Below are 21,285 nucleotides of genomic sequence, written 5' to 3'. Positions count from 1 at the left end.
GTGGACTGGAGGTACAGTTGATGGAGTTGTGTTCAGTTTAGCTTTGTTAAACTGGTTGTATTTAGTCTAACTGATCAATAGACTAAAGATGAGTTGGGTGAATTAGTTATTAATTAATTCACAAGTTATTAACTCATAATGCAACTATAGAATACATCAGTTAACTCAGTTGCATGTCAGTGCATGTTCAGTTCAGCAGGGACAGGTGTTAGAGGATCAGATTGCTATCAGTTGTGACTATAGCTGTGCATGATGATTTGCACAATCAAAGGATTGAGTATGCCAATGAGTTTGCTCACGTATCTTCATGATATTATAGCTGTTGCTCACGTCCAACATAGTGTGGGTGACTATTTTGCAGTGTAAAATCGAGTTTGGGAAGCAATTCTCATCAGTTCTCGAGCAGGTTTGAGCAGTGGAGGCAGGCAAGCAGCGGGAGAGATTTGGAGATCAAATCTGAGTTGTATTGTGTGTAACAGGTGGAGATACTTGTGAGAAGTATTATGCTTTGTATTGTTACATGATTCAATCAATATAATATACAGATAGTGTGGGGTTTTTAGCGAGATGCTTTCCCCGGGATACATACTGTGTTTATGAGTTTGATTGATGCTTCTATGTGTGCCTGTGGATGTTTCTGCTTCTGTAATTTGATGATCAACGTAGAGGAGATTATGTATTATACATGTTCCGCTTAAATTGTATGATCAGGATAATCTCTGTTGAATATGTGTTAAATTATTCAAAATTTCTACACATACTTGGAACCAGTTTGCCGAACAAAGCAACATATCGAATGAGCCCCAAGGACAATGAAGAGATTAGGAAGCAGGTGCAAGAATTGCTAGACAAGGGATTGATAAGGGAAAGTTTGAGCCCTTGCGCAGTCCCAACGGTTCTCGCTCCCAAGAAGGGAGGAGAGTGGCAGATGTGCACAGACTCAAGGGCCATCAACAAAATCACCATCCGATATAGGTTCCCATTGCCACGGATGGATGACATGATGGATTGTTTAAGCGGGGCAGCATATTTCTCTAAGATAGACTTGAAGAGCGGGTACCATCAGATTCAGATATGAGAGGGGGACGAATGGAAGATAGCCTTTAAGACGAATGAGGGACTGTACGAAGGGCTGGTCATGCCATTTGGACTGAGAAATGTGCCTAGTACATTTATGAGGTTGATGAATGAGATGTTTAAGGAGTACATCGGGAAATTTGTGATAGTGTACCTGGATGACATACTAATTTTCAGCAGGACAAGGGAAGAACACCTTCAACATGTACGGAAGGTGCTGGAAAAATTACAGCAGAATAAACTGCTAATAAACTTGAAGAAATGTACCTTTCTACAGAAGGAATTGATTTATTTGGGCTTTGTAATAGCAGAAAATGAACTGAAGATGGATCCGGAGAAGGTTGCAGCGATAGTTAATTGTCCATCTCCAAAAAAATTATTCGAGGTACGTAGCTTTCATGGACTAGTGAGTTTTTACCGGAAATTCATAAGGAATTTTAGCAAAATTTGTGCACCTATGTTGGACACCATTAAAAAGGCCAGTCAACCTTTTAGATGGACAGATTCAGTGGAGAGAAGTTTCCAGTTATTAAAGAGAAAGATCACTGGGAGGCCGATCCTAAGATTGCCAGATTTCAAGAAGCTTTTTCAGGTTCGTTGTGATGCTAGCAGTATGGCTATTGGAGCTGTACTCAGCCAGGAGGATAAGCCTGTAGCATTCTTCAGCAAGAAGCTAAATGAAAGTCAATAGAAATATTCATTGTATGATAAGGAGTTTTATGTTGTTATACAGGCATTAAAACAATGGAGGCATTATCTATTGGGAAACGAATTTGTGCTATTTTCAGATAATTCTACACTACAGTATGTAATGCAATAGCACAAGTTGAACCATAAACATGCCAAATGGGTGGAGTATTTGCAGAGTTTCAACTTCGTATTGAAGCATATTAGCGGGCAGGCCAACAAGGTGGCGGATGCACTAAGTAGGAGAGCTCTACTTCTGCAGGAAAGCATTGTGCAAGTGCTGGGTTTTGAGCACTTAAAAGACTTATACCAGACTGGTACAGATTTTAAGGGGGCCTATGAGGCATGTCAGAATCCCTTGGTGAGAGATAACAATCCATGGTTGGATTACAACCTACAGGAGAAACTATTGTTTAAGGGAGGACAACTATGCATACCTGACTGCTCGATGAGGGAGAATATTATTTGGGAGAAGCATAGTGGAGGTATGGCCGGACATTTCAGCATGGACAAGACACTCGAGCAGCTCAGTAATTTCTACTTTTGGCCAAAGATGCGAAGGGATGTGCAGCGATTTCTGGCCAGATGTAAAGTGTGCGAGTTGGCGAAGGGTCACAGTCAAAACACGGCACTGTACACACCGTTACCTGTTCTAGGCAGACTGTGGGACTCAGTCAGCTTGGACTTTGTCTTAGGTCTACCTAAGACACAACGAGGTTACAACTCGGTGATGGTAGTAGTGGAAAAATTCTCGAAAATGGCGCATTTCATCCCTTGCAGAAAAACGAGTGATGCCACTCACGTGGCCCACTTGTTTTTGATATAGATTGTCAGGTTACATGGGTTGCCTAAGTCTATTCTGTCAGATAGGGATGTGAAGTTTACAGGACACTTTTGGCATACCCTATGGAAGAAAATGGATACACAATTGAGTTACAGTTCTGCGTATCATCCGCAAACCGACGGACAAACAGAAGTTGTAAATAGGAGTCTAGGAAACCTGCTACGAAGCCTGGTTGGAGAGAATTCATGGATGTGGGATCAAGTGCTAGCACAGGCATAGTTCGCTTATAACGACTCACCTAACCGCAGCACAAGCTTTAGTCCATTTTAAATCCTGTATGGCATGCATCCTCGCAGAGTGCATGAGTTGCAGGATCTTGGACTGTAAGAAAGGAAAAGTGCAGATGGGGAAGATTTCACTAACGTGATGAGAGATTTGCATGAGCAGGTAAAAATCAAATTACAGGACAGCAGCCTAAAGTATAAACAACAAGTATATTTGAAGAGAAGGGAAGTACAGTTTAATGTGGGAGATGAAGTCCTTGCGCATTTGTGCAAGGAATGCTTCCCTAGGGGTACATACAATAAGTTAAAGTATAAAAAGATAGGACCCTGCAAAGTCCTTCGGAAATTTTCGGCAAATGCCTATGAGATACAGTTGCCACCCAGAATAGGCATTTCACCTATCTTTAATGTAGCAGATCTATTTCCCTACACGGTTGACCCAGAAGAGAAGGAAGAAGACAGAACCACGCGGCCTACACGGAATACCCAGGATGGAGGAGAAGCTTGGATGAGACAGATGCCTTACGTTCAGCCTCCCGAGATCGAGCGCTTTCTCGATACTCAGGTGGCCAAACGAACTCGGCGGAAGGAGTATCTGCAATACCTGGTCAAGTGGAAGAACCATCATATCGAGGACAGTTCGTGGCTTGATGCCAGGCAGATTGAGCAGACAGGTTCTTCAGTTGAGGAGGTCATGGACCGGAGTCGTGATTTTCTTTTGCCCGAGAGCCTGATGTAGGAGTATCCAGCTCAAGCACCATGACCGAGTGTCGATCTCTGCTAGGTCGAAGAGTTGAGTTAACTTTTTATTTGTCTTTCTATTAGTTGACAGAATAGGAGGTAGGATTTTTATTTTTATTTTAATCTCTAAATTAGTCAAGGGTAGGTTTGATCAGTTAGGGTTATTTGTTTGTTTGTTGCTAATAAGTCATGGATTAATAATTGTCCTGTTATTTTAAAAAGAAAAAGACAAATGTGTCTAAAAGGAAAATCTTGTCATAAGGACAGAACCGAATGACTAATAACCATGTAACTGTAAAGTCTATAACTGAAAAGCAACTGTACAGTTTCATTAACTGGAACCATAAACATATAAATGTAACAGCAAAAGTCATGTATGGGGTTCAGTACCTCTCACACTCGAATAATAACAATAACAGAGAAACTAAGTTCTGTCCATCTGTGTGTTCTATTGTATTCTATTGTGTTTTCCAATTGAAAAATATCTGAACAGACAACCTACTGTATACAGATTATTGAGTTTAATTCCTTTTTCTTGTTTCCTGAGAGAAAGAACCAGTTCTCATAACGAGACAGAAGAACAGATACAATACGAGGGTTTATAATTCATTTGAAGCAAACAGTGAAGACAGACCAAGAGTGATACAAACAGTTTCGATACAGGCCAAGCACACACGGCTAGACGAAAACTTCCACCATACATATAAATTGAGAGTCATATAAAATTACCAGCGTATTTACAGCGTTTGTGCACGTTCATACACCACATCACAAGCATATTGAAGAATCATAACTGCAGTTCAGGCTACGAATTCAGAGTAAACCAAAAGCAAATGTCATTCAGGTAAACCAAACCAAACCTTATTATATTTTTCCTGAAGGATTTTCTTTCGAAATGGCAACGTCCAGTGTATAACAGTTAAATAGCAGTACTGCAAAAATAAAGTCGTAAACGCTTAAATAGTGAATGACAAACCCTAGGTGAGGGTTTCAACCACCTACTCATACACAACTATAGACACGCAGACCCTGGAACGACGAACCCTAGGTGATGGTTTCGAAAGAAAATTGCATCCATATACAGAAGATGGCAGTTAACCAAATAGTGGAAGTCCAGACCTTAAAACGATAGAGCATCACTCACAGCATGAGTCAATTGACAAGCATTGAGCCATACGACCAGACAACCTAAATTGAAACCAGACCGAGGACTGAAGAAAATACAAAGAAGCAGAGCCTACCGGACAAGACCGAGGCATACAGCGCCGAGACCTCCAACCGCAAACCCTCAATACCTACATAGCGAATGACACACAGGTGTTAGAAAATATATTGTTGCCAAAGTGAAAGTACAGAGCCTGGAGAGAACAACCAATGGAAATTGCATCCACTTTACCTGAGAATTTGCAGTGAGAGCCGAAGACAGACATTCCACCCAAAGTTCCGACTAACTGCGGAGACGAAGGAGCAAACCAGGTCAGAAGCTGTGGAAAGAGAATCACAAATTGAAACAGAGAAGGAAGACTACCTGCGTTTTAAGCCGAGGATGAAAGAATGCCATCGAATTGAGCCTGGAGACAAGCCAATCACTAAGTTGCCAACCAGAACGAGAAATACCAGCACAAAACTTGAAATACGACGGCCTGTTGAACCAACAACAGAAGGAAAACAAACCACAACAGAAATATCACTTACCCAGGCGGCTACAAGGCAAACCACAACTGCCAACGAACCAAGGTTTAAGAACAATCACATTCACAGCAAAGCGTTGTTACAGAAACAACTAGACGCGCGCCCAAGACTCACAGCAAAGCTGCCCACCAAAACTTGCAGAGCACAGCAGAGCAAACCCTCGACAAGCCAACAGCAAATGACCAAAATGAACAACGAACAAAGGTTTCATGCATAGGAATGAGCGGGAATACGAAATCCGAGGCAAGTACCTATTCATTATTGTGTAATTGAATGCCACATAATACAAACCCAAAATATCTGATGGCGCATTCCTTCCACGTGTAATCACAACCGAATTATTCAATCAAACATATAAACATCACATAATCATTTTAATTACGACAGATTGTAAAGTGTTGAGCTGGTCCCATCATTAATTAATTAAATGTTCCACACTTTTTTAATACAACAACTCTATACTATACTACTCTATAATTATTCTCAAGAAAATTATTTTGCTATCCATTATTTTTTACATAAAATACAGAAACTAAACAATAATGGTACATATTACACTGGTTTATTTTTAATATATTATAATTATATGCTATAGTGTATCATATAGCTAAAAATATTACTTAATTTTGTTTTTATATACTACAGTACTGTTCAGAGAAATTATTTAGAAAAATTTAGTGTACGGTGATTGTGAAAAACTTCTCCGTGTACCAACCGACAGAATGTTTATAAGAATGTTTTAATGGGAAGTTATGAATCAATTTTCTTTCAAGTTTTCGTGTTTAGATTTTGCTAATGAAACCGAGGGAAATCATAATAACAGATTTGTTTGAGACTTTTGAAAGTATAAAATTGATCATTAATCCGTACGCTTTCACTGGGTCCCCGAACGATGAACCGAGTTGAAAATCAGAATTAGAACTGGAGGTGCCAATCGGGAGCGAATTTTTTAAATGAATAGTGAGACATCATGTATGATGTGAGTCTTCCTGAGAAAAATTCGTAACTGGACTTTGACGAGGTATGCCCGGCGGCAAGAGAGAAAATGAGGAGAATTCGTTGTCCAAATCCACACGTCTGCCCCACCGGAAAAATGAGGGTGGATTAAGATAGCCGACGGACTTCGCCGACGATGACAAACAAGGCGGCGAAAGACGAAAACTTAAGGGGTTAGGCAGACATTGACTGTGAAATAAAAGGCTGTTTGCTATGCGTAGAGGTAGATCTGCAATTCGGAGTTTCTGCTTCTTGGTTGAAATTTCTGGAAAGTTTATAATTTCATGTTTAATTATTCTGTCCAGCTTATACTCTTCTGCGTTTTATCCCATACAGAACCAGATAGTGTTCCTGAGTCACACGTGCTTTCTCTTTTGCCTTTTTTCATTTCAGAACCGCATAACGTTCATGCAAAACACACACAATCATCCCCCATTTATTTTCTTCTTGCTTCATGTTGCATATCTTTTCATTATTGGCAGTGCATTCTAAATTGATTATCTCAAAAAAAACAAAACAAAAAACCTTTATCGTATTATGCTACGGCTATGTGAACGAACTTCTGAAGCAATTCATGTTCATGTATATGGTGCGGTCAATGGAGATGACGTGTAATCCACTCTATCAATGAAAAGGATATATCTCCTCTATTTCATCATAACATAGTGGCCACACAAACAAACCCCAACCACAACAACCACATCATACAAACTGCCCGGTAGGTGTTGACCAATACTACTCACTTCTCCTCCGTGTTTACCTGCGAGGAGGAGAGGAGCTGTAGGTTTTGGTTTCAACTTCATAAAGCGCCCAGGGTTCACGGGAGAGACCTTTTTTATTATAGGGATTAGTTTTACAGCCGTGTGGTGATGGCGATGAGAAGAGAGCAGGATGATGGTCACAAAGTTAAACTGAACGTTGGGGGAAAACGATTTGTGACGAGCCCAAGTACTCTGGAAAACGCAGGGCGGGAATCCATGCTGGGAGCCATGATCAGCCACGATTGGGCGCCTGAGAAACCAAATTCTCACGAGTATTTCATCGACAGAAATCCAGACTATTTCTCCCTTCTCCTCGACTTCCTGCGAACAGGGGAACTTCACGTCCCTCCACACATGTGCCAGAAAGCCCTGTACAGAGAGGCGCTCTACTATGGTCTCATGGACAGAGTCCATAGCGCCACATGGGCTCACAGTTTGGATGGAAACCGAATTCGACTTGCCGCTTCCATTCATGGAACAGCCACGGGAGACGCCACGGCTATCAGAGCAGCGCAGGACGGAGGATGCTGCGTGGCACACGGTAGCATGGTTCATGTCTACGATTGGACCATGGAGGAGCTACAACCCCTCAATCTTGATTACCATCTCGTTAACGATGTGGGTTTTCTGAATCCCCAACGCCTCGTCATCGTCACTTGCGCCAGCGTGGACAAGCCAAACCACGGCGGCATGGCGAGCTTCAATACCAGAACGGGAAAGCTACAGCATAGATTCCAGGTGTGCCACCAGGGCGACAAGCACAAAAATTTCACCGCCGGAGCGCTCGGCAGCAGCAGCCACGGTCACGTGTACGCCAGTTGCAGAGGGTTAAAAGCCGAATACGGAGTAGGGGTGTGGGATCAGACTACAGGTGAACAAGTGAGTTTCGTATACGATTGGCCCCTCGGAGATGCAGGGAAGCTACAGTGGCTTCCCGAGAGCAATCTCCTCCTGGCGGCGACTCTGTATCCTCGAAGTGATCATGGTTACATCGGCTTGATGGATTTCCGGGAAAAGAACAGCGCAGTCTTGTCGTGGACAGACTGCCATCTTTTGGACGACAATGTGGTGGTCGACACCGTGGGCATGGAAGATTGCAGAAGCGTATGCGTGGTGAATCAATATGATAATCTGGGATTTCTGGATATGAGATCCATGAACCATGTCAAGTGGTGTCACCGGAATCGGCCCGGAAAGATGGTATCTCAATCAGTTGAAGAGGAAGAAAGATTGTATTCTAAATTGGCAGCCTGCGGACTGCAGCTTTTCTCGACAAAGAAGGAGAAGGTGCACGTATTCTGTGCTCCTCATTGGGTGCTCACATCGCAGATAGAGAACAAACGCGGACCATGTACTGGAGGCGGTATCGCCGATATTGCTGTTGGTGGAGACCGTTTGTTTGTTTTGTATGATGAAGAAGATGTGTTTGATGTTTGGGAAACTCCAGTTTCTATGAACACCAGTGTTTATCAGGAGGATGAGTAGCCGCCTTTAGGTTTTCATAGATTATATTTGTACTATATTCATACTGTACAGCTGATCAGATACAGTATGTATAAGGTTTTAGAACAAAATCTTTTATAAATATAAGCCGATTTTGATTCTTCTCTGCCCTTAAGCTGCAACCCAAAGAATTTATTTTGATGATTATCTTCCTATTGCAACTTAATTAATTAAATAAAAATGTAAGAATTTATGCGAAAGTACTTGAGCCGGTTTCGGACCGACTCCATCATCGAGATTGCGTGTTGTATTCTGTTACGTAACCGAATGGTATGGCAATAAGAACAATCTTATCCTCGGTTTGGAAGAATTGCATAAACTGTGGATTGCTTCATATCCTTTGATTGAGTCTCTCAGTAAAGAAGGGTCCAACAACTTACGACCACCGGGCTAGTTCTGAAGATTTTAAATCATAAAGAATAAACCCGGGACTGGAGATTTATTGTCAATAGACTGAGATACCACGGCAGACGTGAGTGGAATTAAATGTTTATGTATGAATTATGATCAGAGCTCGTATGATGCGAAAGCTTCCTGTGCAGTACATGACGGCTTGCACCACGATTTTGACAACGTATTACGACTTTATGGATATGACAGATGGTGGAAACTTCGACGTTGAGAAAGAGTCCGTACTTTGAACTTTGACTACTATTATCATGCATGCGTACAATTGACCGAATCTTTTTGGAACTGCGAACAGTCGACGAGCAATGCTTCTCGGGGATTACTATTGCTGTCGAAATTGTTTTACTCTCCACAGAAGTTGAGTTTCTCATTTCTGTTGCAAAAGCCACCGGGAAAACCAAAAGGTCGGAGTAGTTATATGTGATATAATTCTATTAGTTTTCTGTAAAAACAAAATACATTAAAATCAAATCTGATGTTTTTTAAGTTAGCCAAAGGCTTTCTATTTCATGGGATGGGATGAAGGTTGGTTGACATTTTACATCAAATCTGATTTTTTAATTAGCCAAAGGCTTTCTATTTCAGGGGATGAAGATTAGTTGATTTTTCACATCAAATGCTAAGATTTAATGCCTTGAGACTATACTTAGTCTTAGAGCTTATTTATGGCTAGGGTTTGTGTTAAGTGCCGAGGCCTAGTTGCTGGCTAGGGTTTGTGTTAAGTGGCCAGGCATTGTTGCTCGTGGACAGCAACTACTTTAATATAGGGAAAAATTGTAAATGACCCCTAAAAATTGTATATGGCAACATGAATTACAAGAAGGTATGAGTGAAACAAATGGTGCCTTGAAGCTTTCTAAGGTGGAGAGGAATTGACTGTAACGCACTTGTCTCATAACCTAAAGCAAATTCAATGCTGGTGGAATCTAAAACAATGTGGTGATCTAAAAAAATATATCCAATAGTGAATCACTAATACATGTATTTTAGCAATAGTGAATCACTATTTTAATATTCTATGCTCTAAAGTTCCAACCTTCTAAATCACTATATGTATATAAAGATTCACTAAAACATGTATTTTAAGATTCTTTGCTCTAGAGTTCCAACCTTCTAAATCACTTTTATTTTAACAAAATTAACCCAAATAAAAAAGTCACATCACTATTTATTATTACTCTTATTTTAATTGCGTTTTAATTCAATTAACAGGTATATTGAAATACACATATCTATCATGGTGGATGGATTGACAAATTTTATTTTCTTTTTGAGTATATATTTTCGAGCAAAATACTCCTTTCTTCAAAATTAACCGAGTGTAACCCATCCTCGAAAACACAGCCTCCTATTGAAATTTTCATGAATTTGAATCTACAATTATGAATAACAACATCAAAATATTATAATATCTTGAATAACGACATCAAAATATTATAATATCTTTTCCGATTTAAAAAAAAAAAAAAAAAAATCATAATAGAAATAATGACCCACCCCATAAATCTGTAGTTTTTGCCCTGTTTGATGATCCACAACCCTAGTAAACAGGGTTGTCTTCTGTTAATAGTAGGCATATACCTTTTAAGTGTAATTGGTTCTAATTGTAATTGTTATCAAAGTCTACGTTATTTCTCAACATCGATGTTTCCACTACCTATCGGCCACAGTCTTTTGGCAACAAATAAATCATACGCTATCGAGCCGTATTGAGCGGCGGTTGTATATGCCTATAGTCGGTACGCTCAATTAAAGCTGGATAGTATAGACTTATTTGTTGCCCAGTCTTTTCGTTAATTATGTTTTTCGATGATGAAATTTTAGTTAATTGTCCTTGTCGATGATGAATTTTCATGTCCATGTGAATGTAGTTAAAGTTGACAACAAACAATCAATCTATCTATAGGTCATAAATGCAATGGATTGTATATACATGTTATTAGATTATTGGCTTACCAAAATCTAAAAATTCCAAAAAATAAATATATAAAGCTCTACATTTATATTTATGACCCATTGTAAAATTAGTTATTTTCAGCTATCAAAATTGAATTACAAATTTATCTGCTAACCCATTTGCAAGCGGGTTATTTTCAGCTCTACAATCTTCCGCTTATTTTGAAAGTGCAATTTGCAAGAAATCTCTATTTCCACTTTATTTTTTATTGTTAAAAAACTTGAGTACTAGTCACTTTGACCCTTTGTAGTCATCGGATGAATCGAAAGCTATGTAACAAAGCAACCCACAATTTGATGCTCCAAATTTCAAAACCAATGTTTGTTCTTATTTTTCCATCACACTTTTGCTTTGTTATCCCTCAGAAGTTTTCCCTAGAAGTTATCAAAAGAAGGAATAATCTGAGGTAACCACAAACCAAATCTTTTAGACTCAGGTTCTAGCCAACCTAAGTCCAGAGAGGGCTCTCTCTTTATAATTTAACTTTGTTTCTATTATATTTTAGGCTAGTTCTTAGTGTTCATGAGGATTTTGATTTTGATTGAAAGTTGGGTGGTGGAATTCTTGGAACAGATGGATAGAGCTAGGTCTTTAAGCCATTGGGCTATGGAGTCAATCAAAGGATAGCTTAACTGGATCAGATCATTAAAGGGATTGTTCACAGGGCAGGCTAGCAAAGCAAAAGGCAAATCTTCAAAGGGCTGATGGATGGAATGATTCTAACCAGGGTAAAAGGGCAATGAAGAATCCTTAGACCGGGATCAGAATGAGGAACAGAGGGTGATCATCAACAAAGAGCAATTAAGAATCCTTTGCTACATAGACCACAAAGAGAAACTACGGAAGTAAGGGAGCATTTAAGAATTCCCTAACTAAGATAGTTTAGTAGAAAACATTAAGAAGGTAAACAGTCAAAACAGAGTGCATTAAAGCAAGTTCTGAAATATCATTCCTAGTTTACCATTTAGATTTCATAGAAACACATATGATTATTAATAAACATAAGGAAAAACAATAATACACATGAGAGAATACTTATTTGATTTTCGCTTTACACAAGAATCCTGTAAAATGTCTGAACTTTATTCCATGATCCAGCAAGCCAATCCAGTCTTGATACAATAGCACTTTGATTTTAGATACAAGTCTATAGAAATGTCTTTGAATCCACCCTAAATACTTCGAAATGTGAAGTATTTATACAAAAAATATTACAAAATATCTCATAACATTTTGAGATTTAATTAAGGAAATAAAAATATCTTCAAGCATGAAGATAGAGACAGATGGAAAACTACATCATGTTGTCCCTCTTATTGTGGTAGTGTTGGTTGTTGCAGTTGAGTTTTAGCCCTTTAAGCTAGCTGATATTTGTACGCTGGAATCATCTTTATCTTTCATCTTTCACTGATACTCTTTAACCTGCTACTCTTTGACCCTGTTTACCTGTCTCTTACCTTCCTTAAGATTTACTGTGGTAACTTATGGTAAATTTGTCATCTTTACCCACCATTCATCTTCAGGTAACTTTACTTTGAGCATTCTTCTGTAAATCTCATCTGCCTCTGTGTACTTGGCAAAATTAGTCTTGGTGACAAACAAGTGTTTCACCTCATGCTCCAGAAAGAACAAATCCTATAAAGTATCATACAATACTTTCCTTGTTGGCAAGGCCTTGATACCTGAAGTGCTTGCTTGATCTTTAACCAACTTCCTTAATCTGTCAGTGTAGTCTAATTGGATCATAAGTTTGTCATGGTTGACCATAGGACTTGGAAGGCCTTTATCTCTCAAAATTTGAAACTTTGCCATGAATCTGTCAATGCCCACCTGCATGTTATGGAGTGAAGCCCAACCTAGTGAAGTAGTTGTCTATCCTGGTGTACCAAGCACAAGGTGCTTGCTTCAGCCCGTACAACACTCTCTTGAGTCAGCACACATGTGACTCAGGATCGAGGGTCTCAAAACCTTTCGGCTGCTCTATGTACACCTCCTCCTCAATCTCGCCATTGAGGAATGCAGTATTCACATCCATCTGATGGACCTTCCAACCCATCTATGCTGATAGTGCCAACATAGATCTAATAGATGACTACCTTGCAATAGGAGAAAAAGTCTCGTCATAGTCAATCCCCTCGACCTGTGAAAAGCCACAGGCAACAAATCTTTCCTTATGTTTCTCCACACTGCCATCAGCAGCTTGCTTTACCTTGTAAAGCCAACAGGAACTCACAACTGACTTGTTCTCTGGTCTCGAAACCACGTCCCAAACACTGTTACCAACTATGGAGTCATACTCCTCCACCATAGCATCAACCCAAATCGACTGCTACACTACTTCATCAAAGGAAGATGGCTTAGTCTCAACACATTCCCCAGCAAGGGCTATGTATCCAATGTACCTCTCAGGTGACCTCCTCTGTCTGCGTTGAGAAGATGGTGCTCCCATATTCTCTCTCGCATCCTCGAACAATCTGTCGGCTTCTCTTGTGCGCTTTCCTCCATCTCTGGAAGACTCTGCTTGAGTGGATGTCTCCACTCCTAGAACCTCTACATGTAGCTGCTCCGCATCATTCTGAGGCTCCTCCTCCTTAGGAACCAATAGTTCCTCCACAGCCTATAGTTGGAGCTCCCTCTCAAAGGAAACTTGCATGGCCTTCTGCTCATCAAACTTGAGATCTCTGTGAACCACTATCCTCCGACTGGTAGGCAAGTACACCCGATAGTTGTGAGGTGTATCAGTGTACCCCACAAGTATCCCAACTCTACTGTTGGCTCAAGCTTCTTCCGTGCATCCTTTGTCACATGGCAATATATCGATGAGACAAAGATCCTGAAGTGACCCAAAACTATTCTCTCACCGGAGAAATCTTCCTCTGGTGTCTTCATCCCAAGTATGTGATGCGGGCTTCTATTCTGCAAATAGACCACGTTGTTGCATGCCTCAGCCCAAAAGTGAAGTGATAGGCCTTGGTCATGCAGCATTTCCCGTGCTACCCCTACAGTAGTTATGTTCTTCCTCTTGGCCACCTCATTTTGTTGTGGGTTGTGAGGTGCCGTCAACTCTCGTTTAATTCCTTTCGCTGCATAGAAGTCCTTAAACTCTTGAGAGACATATTCTCCACCATTATCGCTTCTCAAGGCCTTGATCTTCTCCCCTAACTCTTTCTTGACCAAAGCTTTGAACTCACAAAACTTTGTGAAAGTTTGGTCCTTCTTCTGCATGAAATAAATCCAGCATTTATGAGAATAGTCATCAATGAAAATCAAATACTACCTTTGCTTCGTTGTGGATGTCGTCGATAATAGTCCACACACATCAATATGAACTTGCTCTAAGATAGCCTTTTCTTAACTGTCTCGAATGAAAGGAAGACTTGGTGTACTTTCCCAAGGTACAACCTTTGCATGTGTCAACTTGCTCAAGTTTACCTTTGGGAAGTCCTGTAGATATCTACTGCATTATCTTCAAAGCCCCATGATGCAAATGGCCCAACTGCCTATGCCACAACTCGCCAATGTCTTGGCTTTGCACCAATTCTGCTTTCGTACTCAATGCTGCACAATCATCTACCTCTAGTTTATAGAGATTCTTCACCCAAATCCCTATCCTCTTGGTCTGACCTGTGGCTATGTGTCTTAGGAACGCCTTTCCTTTACTGAAGACAACATCGTAGCCTTTGTCCTCTAACATCATAACTGATACCAAATTCTTCTTCAGTACTGCCACATACATCACATATGTCAAGGTGATAGGAGGTCCATGCTCCCTCTGAAAAGAAATCGTGCCCACTCCCGAAACACTATACTTTCCGTCGTCACCCATCTCTATGTGCATCTTGAGGTCTTCTCCTCCAAGGCACTAAACAAATTTTTATCACTGGTCATGTGGAATGAGGCTCCACTATCAATATACCTAACACAACCAATCATCGATGACACCATGCATGCGATGAGGGTAAAGTACATTTCGATGTGAGAGGCTAATGCCTCACCTTCCAATCCTTCTGAGGATCCCTTATTGAACTTCTTCGATTGGAAATTAGTCGCATAATGTCCCATCTCATGACAATTAAAGCATCTCACTTTATAATTGTCACCCTTCTTCCCTCCATCAGAAGAATTCGATTTGGAATGGGAAGCCTTCCCTTTCCCTTTCCTTGCCTTACTCGCTAAGGCCAGATTTTCTTCATCATCATTCTTTGATGAAGAACCATCTCATGTGCTCCTCCTGATCTCCTCCTACATCAGATCCGACCATAGTCATTTCCAATCCGATAGATTCTCCTTTCCATTCGCAGAGTCCTGGTAGTTATTCCAACTCTTTGGAAGGCTAAGGAGAGCGAGGCTCACCATATCATCATTAGCAGTAGTTACTCCCACACTGCTAAGCTCATCTCTGCAGGTGGTGAGCTTGTTTAGATATGTGGAAATAGTATCGCCCTTGTCCATCTTGATTCTTCAAAGCTTATCCTTGAGCGCCAATTTCCTCTCGTCGCTACTGTTCTGGTAGAGGTCCTTCAATGTCTTTCACATTGAAAATGGAGTATCCTTCCCATGGAGACTCGAGACAATATGGTCTTGAACTCCCTCAAGGATGATCTATCTCGCCTTCGCCACACACTTCTTCCACATAGCCAACTCTTATGCATTAGTTGAAGCTGGCTTTTGGATTTCTTGATCAATGAATTCCCTCAAGCCATTATATTCTAATACAACCTCCATTCTATCTTTCCAATCTATGTAATTTGAGCTACCTTCCAAGGCATACTCGAGTCTCAAGCCATAGAACGCCATTGGCCAACCTTGAAGTATGATAAGAATTTGATTTGTACCTATAACCCCAAACTTCAAAATTTGAGTTCTCTTCTCAGTATACTATTCACAACGTTGATAAACTAGGCTCTGATACCATGTAGAAAATCTATTGTAGGTTAACTCGATAATGCAATATAAATCAAAGTAGAATACTATAACATACTTCTACTATCAATTTACGGAAGCTTAAAGATCAAGCTGAACATTATAACCAGAAGAAGAAGAATTAATGGCACAATAATGAAAATACTTTGGGGAAAGCCTCAGCTAAAAAATCCACACTATTGTATTTTCATACAAGGTGGAAATACATAGGAATTATACAAAGCCTTAGCTCCCATAGCTAGCAAGCTCTTAGTACAATCCTCACAAATTCTCATAGGCAATCAAAGCTTCTCTCAAGCCTTCCTCTCTACCCTCCAAGCTCCTATTTCCTTGTGCTTTTCCTATGGGATGATTCTCCCTCAACCAAGTGGAAAACCTCTTCTGCGTATGAAATGGATGATCACTCTCACACACTGTCAGAACTGCACAATCCTCAAGGAATTATTCCTTCTACATGCATGAGTTTTCTTTATAGGAAAACACATGCAACTAATAGTACACTGTCCTTGTCTTTAATCTCAATTGGGTCTTTCTCAGAATAGACATGCATGAGTTTCTGATGACGGAATCTTCAGTTAACTGGTGTACACTAGTTGAGTGCATGCATGCATCAACTGACTGTTAACTCTCTATTGGTTCCTCAAACAGTTTGGAACTAATTTAACTGGACTTAAATCAGTAAAGTGAGTTAATTAATTACAATTCAAATATAACTAAATCTTATCTACTAAATTTAAGGCTTATCTCCTTAATTGAAGGGATAACTCTTGCATGACTTCAGAAAGACTTCTAACTTGAATTTATCCAACTAATTAATTCAAAATGAATTAATCAATTATTTCCAAGTAGTTGTTAAGACTAAATTCGATTTTAATTAACAATTTAATTCAAGGACAAATTAAATTGGAATATTCTTGTTTCCATATTTCAACAGCCTCTACTTTGCACTAGTGCTCACATTACTAGACTTGCAACAACCATTTGAGATCGAGACAGATGCCTCTGACTATGCTATTGGGGAAGTCCTTACTGAACAGGGGCATCCAGTGGCATATCATAGTGAGACACTTTCAGACACAGTTCGGAAGTATCCCACTTATGACAAAGAGATTTATTCCATTGTGCAGGCCTGCTGAAAATGGAAGCATTAAATTTTGGGGAAGGAAACAGTCATCCTCGTAGACCACCGGCCCCTGCAGTTCATACAGACGCAAGGGAAGTTGCAGAATGATTGCCATCAGAAGTGCTCCACATACCTACAACAATTCCATTTGAATATCAAGTATAAGAAGGGAAACACCAATAATGTTGAAGATTGCCTCAGCTGACCACCGATCATGGCGTTAACCACCGTTCTCAACTCTTGTGGGCACGAGACTTTTGACTAACCAATTCTCTACAAAAGTGACCTAGAATTCAGCCACACATACCAGACGCTCTTGGAGGGTCAGCAAGTTCCAGATTTTCACCTCCAAGATGCCCTATTATGCCACCTGGGACACCTTTGTGTTCCTTCAAGCGAGTGTGCCAAGATGATTTGGGAAGCACACTACAATCGGGCTGTTGGGCATTTCGGGGTCAAGAAAATGGTGGTAGTACTACAGAAGTATTTCTATTGGCCGAATCTTCGACAGGATGTCGGGAAGTACATCAGATCCTACACTGCCTGCACCATTTCCAAACCGACCATCAAGAAGCAAGGCCTCTATACTCCGCTACCTACCCCTAGTCGACCTTGGGAATCCATCTCCATGGATTACATGTCGGGCCTTCCTTCTACTAAGCATGGCAACGACTGTGTTTTTGTGGTCGTCAACAGATTCTCGAAGATGGCCATTATGGTAGCATGCAAGAAGAATATCACAATGGAAGCCACTGCTAAACTCTTCTTTGAATGAGTGTGGGTATACTTTGGGATCCCATAGCCTATCATCTCAGATTGGGACAAAAGGTTCCTCAGTACATTCTAGTCAAGTCTCTGGTCGATGTTGGACACCAAGCTCACTAAGTCCACATCTTTCCATCCCCAAACTGATGACCAAACAGAGGTCATCAACAGGATGATCGTACACATTCTGCGCATGTAAAACTCAAAGTATCCACGCACATGGAATAAGAGCCTCCCCTATGTCCAACACAGCTATAACCGGGCTCTCCACAGCTCGACTGGAATAACCCTTTTTAGGTGGGCTTGGGGTTCCAGCCACTATGTCCCATTGATGTGGCCATGCCATTTATAGCTACTCCGGCAGATTCGGTTCATGTCCAATCTGAAACCGATAAGGCAAATAGCTTGATTGAGCACATCCAAAATATCCGCCAGGAGGTCCATGACATTCTGGAGAAATCAAATGCCAAGTACAAGCAACGACATGATCAACATCAGGTGCAACACAAGTTTCAGGTGGGCGACAAAGTCTAGTTGCGTTTGCAAAAGGAACGCCTTACCAGAGCTTATTAGAAACTCAGACCACTCTGATATGGTTCTTACACCATTACCAAGGTTGTGGTAGACAATGAATTTGAGCTCAGCATTCCCCCATTCCTTGGCCTGCACCCAATGTTCAATGTGGATTGCCTTCGACCATACTTCCCACGATTGCTAGACACATCAGAGGTTGCAGAATAACTTACACCTACATATTTAAATCCAGATTGCATGGAACAAGCCACAACTGGTCGGATCATGGACACACAGATCAAGAACACCCGGCAACAAAGGATCAAACTATATCGAGTTGTCAAAGCATGCCAACTCCTTCACCAGGGAAAGTGGCTCACTAGGGACCAAGTTCAATAGAAGTTCCTCATCTCATGGAGGAACTCAACGCAATGGGGACCATTGCTTCCTAAGGGGGAGGAATGATCCAGGTGGATATTGGTGGCCACCCACCTATTCCACTTGGACCCCCACCATTGTTTCTTTCAGTTTTTCAGTTTCCTTATTTGTAGCACAATTTACTTTTTTTGGCAATTTTTCGGGTCCACAACTTCCGGAGCCGTTTTGAGGCCCTAAACGACATTTTTTTTGGGAAAACCGGGAGCAACATGAGTTGTACACCAATGTTTCTCACCAAAAATTTGTAGTCCTCGGATAGATCTTTCTAACGAGGTATTTTGCACATCAAACAGAGATCATATGCCAAAGTTATGACCCCGAGAAGTTGATGTAGTAATTTACTCAAATGGGGCCCATAGTTTGTCGCTTCATCTCCTAGGGTTAGGTTTTTGGATGTTTATGGTTTTACATTGTTTCTCAATAATAAATAGGCCTTGGAGCCTCATTGTAACACAGTTGAGAGGCATGTAGCCACCACATCTCTTCTCAGAGATAAGCTACAATCGCCCGAGCTAATCTTATTTCCATTATGTCTGTAAGCATATTTCAGTATTTGATATTAATGAAATGAAGTGTTATTTCTAATGCATCTTTGTATTTATGGTTATATCTATAAATTGTTGCATTCTTGTTTAAATTTAGATCAGTTTACCTCAAAATAAAACATTTAGATCCTATCTTACCCTACTTTGGAGTTTCCATCCCTTATCCTTTGATGCCATCCTCCCATCAAAGGTGGATCTAAAACCTTAGATTGGTAATTAGATAAGAACTCCCAACTTACCCCACTCCTCTATATATTTACAACCTTCCATATGCAAGGGGTTGGATTTTGGAGAGTGATTCTACCCTTATGCTACAGTTGTGAGAGGTTTCATTTCATGCATTTAGGGTGATTGGAGGTGCCCATTGTAACAAGGAAATGACAAGTCAGCCTAGAGGAGCTCTTCTATGAAATCAATAGATTCTATTTATGGTTGTAAAATCCTTCCATTTATATTAATGCAAAGAAATCTTTGTTTTCCTATATGTGATGTTGTTATTTCATGTATTTCAATACCATGTTGATCTATTGAATAGAGTATTTAGATTATACCGCATAGATTTCATAGTTTCTTAGCTTGTGTTATCTAACTGTGTAGGTTCTAATTTTGGCAATCAGAGTTGGAAATGGATCATTAAGCAAAATAAGGAGCGAAGCTTGCGACGGATTCTAGGTAGGTTTCATTATGTCATCTATTTAGTGTAAGGAAATAATTGGGTTCCTTGTCTCTTTGTTGTTAGAGGTTAGCCACCAAACCTAGGGGAGATACTTTCATCCACAATCGTAAATCTGGTAGAACAATGGGATTTCCCAAGTCCTCCTCTTCCTCCTCTTGTTTAGTTGTTTCTCTAGAAATTGCCATCCCTCGGTATTTTTAGCTGGTTTTTTTTCTTCCGTGGATCTTTATTTGTCATAGGACGAGATCTTTAAATGTCAAGATTGTAGACAAAGGCGACACCTCAAAGTCATATTATCAAATTCTAAAAACTGTGTCAAACACAGATTGTTATGTGTTAGAAGAATACGGTCACATAGACCTTTGTTGAGGTCTACCTTTGTGCAAATTCTGGAAAAAAGTGTAGCTTACTTCTTCAGTTCTTAGTGTATCCATTTTGATGAATCTCCCGAATATGTTACCAATTCCTTCTAGTACTTTTTTATGACATAAATGAAGGGTAAGATTATGCAATCTTGCCCAAACCAACATTTTTGTGACAAAATGTCCTGGATTTCCCCAGAACAATGGACCCTCTTGTAAAACATACTCTTTGATATTTGATGATTCAAATTTTAGGAAGAAGAAACCTCTGGAGCATAGGTGAACCTCACAATTTACTGTCCATGTTGTGTAATTCCACTAAAAATGGTCCAATAGTTTTGGCTAGAAACCATTGAATCTACAGATGATTCCCTGGGATTGGAAGGATGTTCATAGATCATTAATATCTAATAGATCTACTATAATTTTTGAGACTTTATTCATTTGATCCACCATATAGGGACTAGGAATGTTTAAAGCTTGTCCTGATTTGACAGAGGCTTAAGTCTTCCCTTTGAGAGTGTTTTTGAAAGAGGTGGATCCCCGACATTGTCCCTGGACCAAAACAGAGCCCTTAAGGAAACTAGATCTAGGCACAGCCCTCGCAATCGCAGGATGATGATGATAGAAGAATTCCTTTCAACTGCATAATCTTGTAGCATCAATTCATCTTACATAGATCTACCCACATTGATCAAGATTTTAATCTCGATTGGAATGCATGACCTTTTATGCATCTCCCTTCTCAAATCTCGCACTAGAAAGACCTTCCAAACCCTAATGAGGATCAAGCATCCATGTGGGATTTTTGCAAAAATTTGGAAAAAGGCTCCCTTTCCCAAAAAATATTGTTGGACTATCTCATCAAAGGGTTTTACAAATATTTGAAAAATATCTCTCATCTCCAAATCTAGATTTCGGCTATGAGCATTAGGGGAATTTTGAGGTCTAAAATGGGCCTCCTAAGAAAAATGTACAACCAAAATAAACTTTATAAGAACCAATAGGATTCAATATGTTGATATCAACCATGAGGTATGATTCACCATT

General features: G+C 40.2%; 1 pseudogene; it reads left to right on the top strand.

The window, feature by feature from the left end:
• Positions 1–6,950: 6,950 nt before the first annotated feature.
• LOC149184823 (BTB/POZ domain-containing protein At2g24240 pseudogene) lies at positions 6,951–8,777 on the top strand (annotated as a pseudogene).
• The last annotated feature ends 12,508 nt before the right edge of the window (positions 8,778–21,285 follow it).

The sequence above is a fragment of the Pinus tabuliformis genome, chromosome 3_2 (assembly GCF_031772625.1).
Source record: "Pinus tabuliformis cultivar Carrire ecotype Pingquan chromosome 3_2, CPIR1, whole genome shotgun sequence".
Taxonomy (NCBI): domain Eukaryota; kingdom Viridiplantae; phylum Streptophyta; class Pinopsida; order Pinales; family Pinaceae; genus Pinus; species Pinus tabuliformis.
This window is presented reverse-complemented; position numbering and strand designations above follow the sequence as displayed.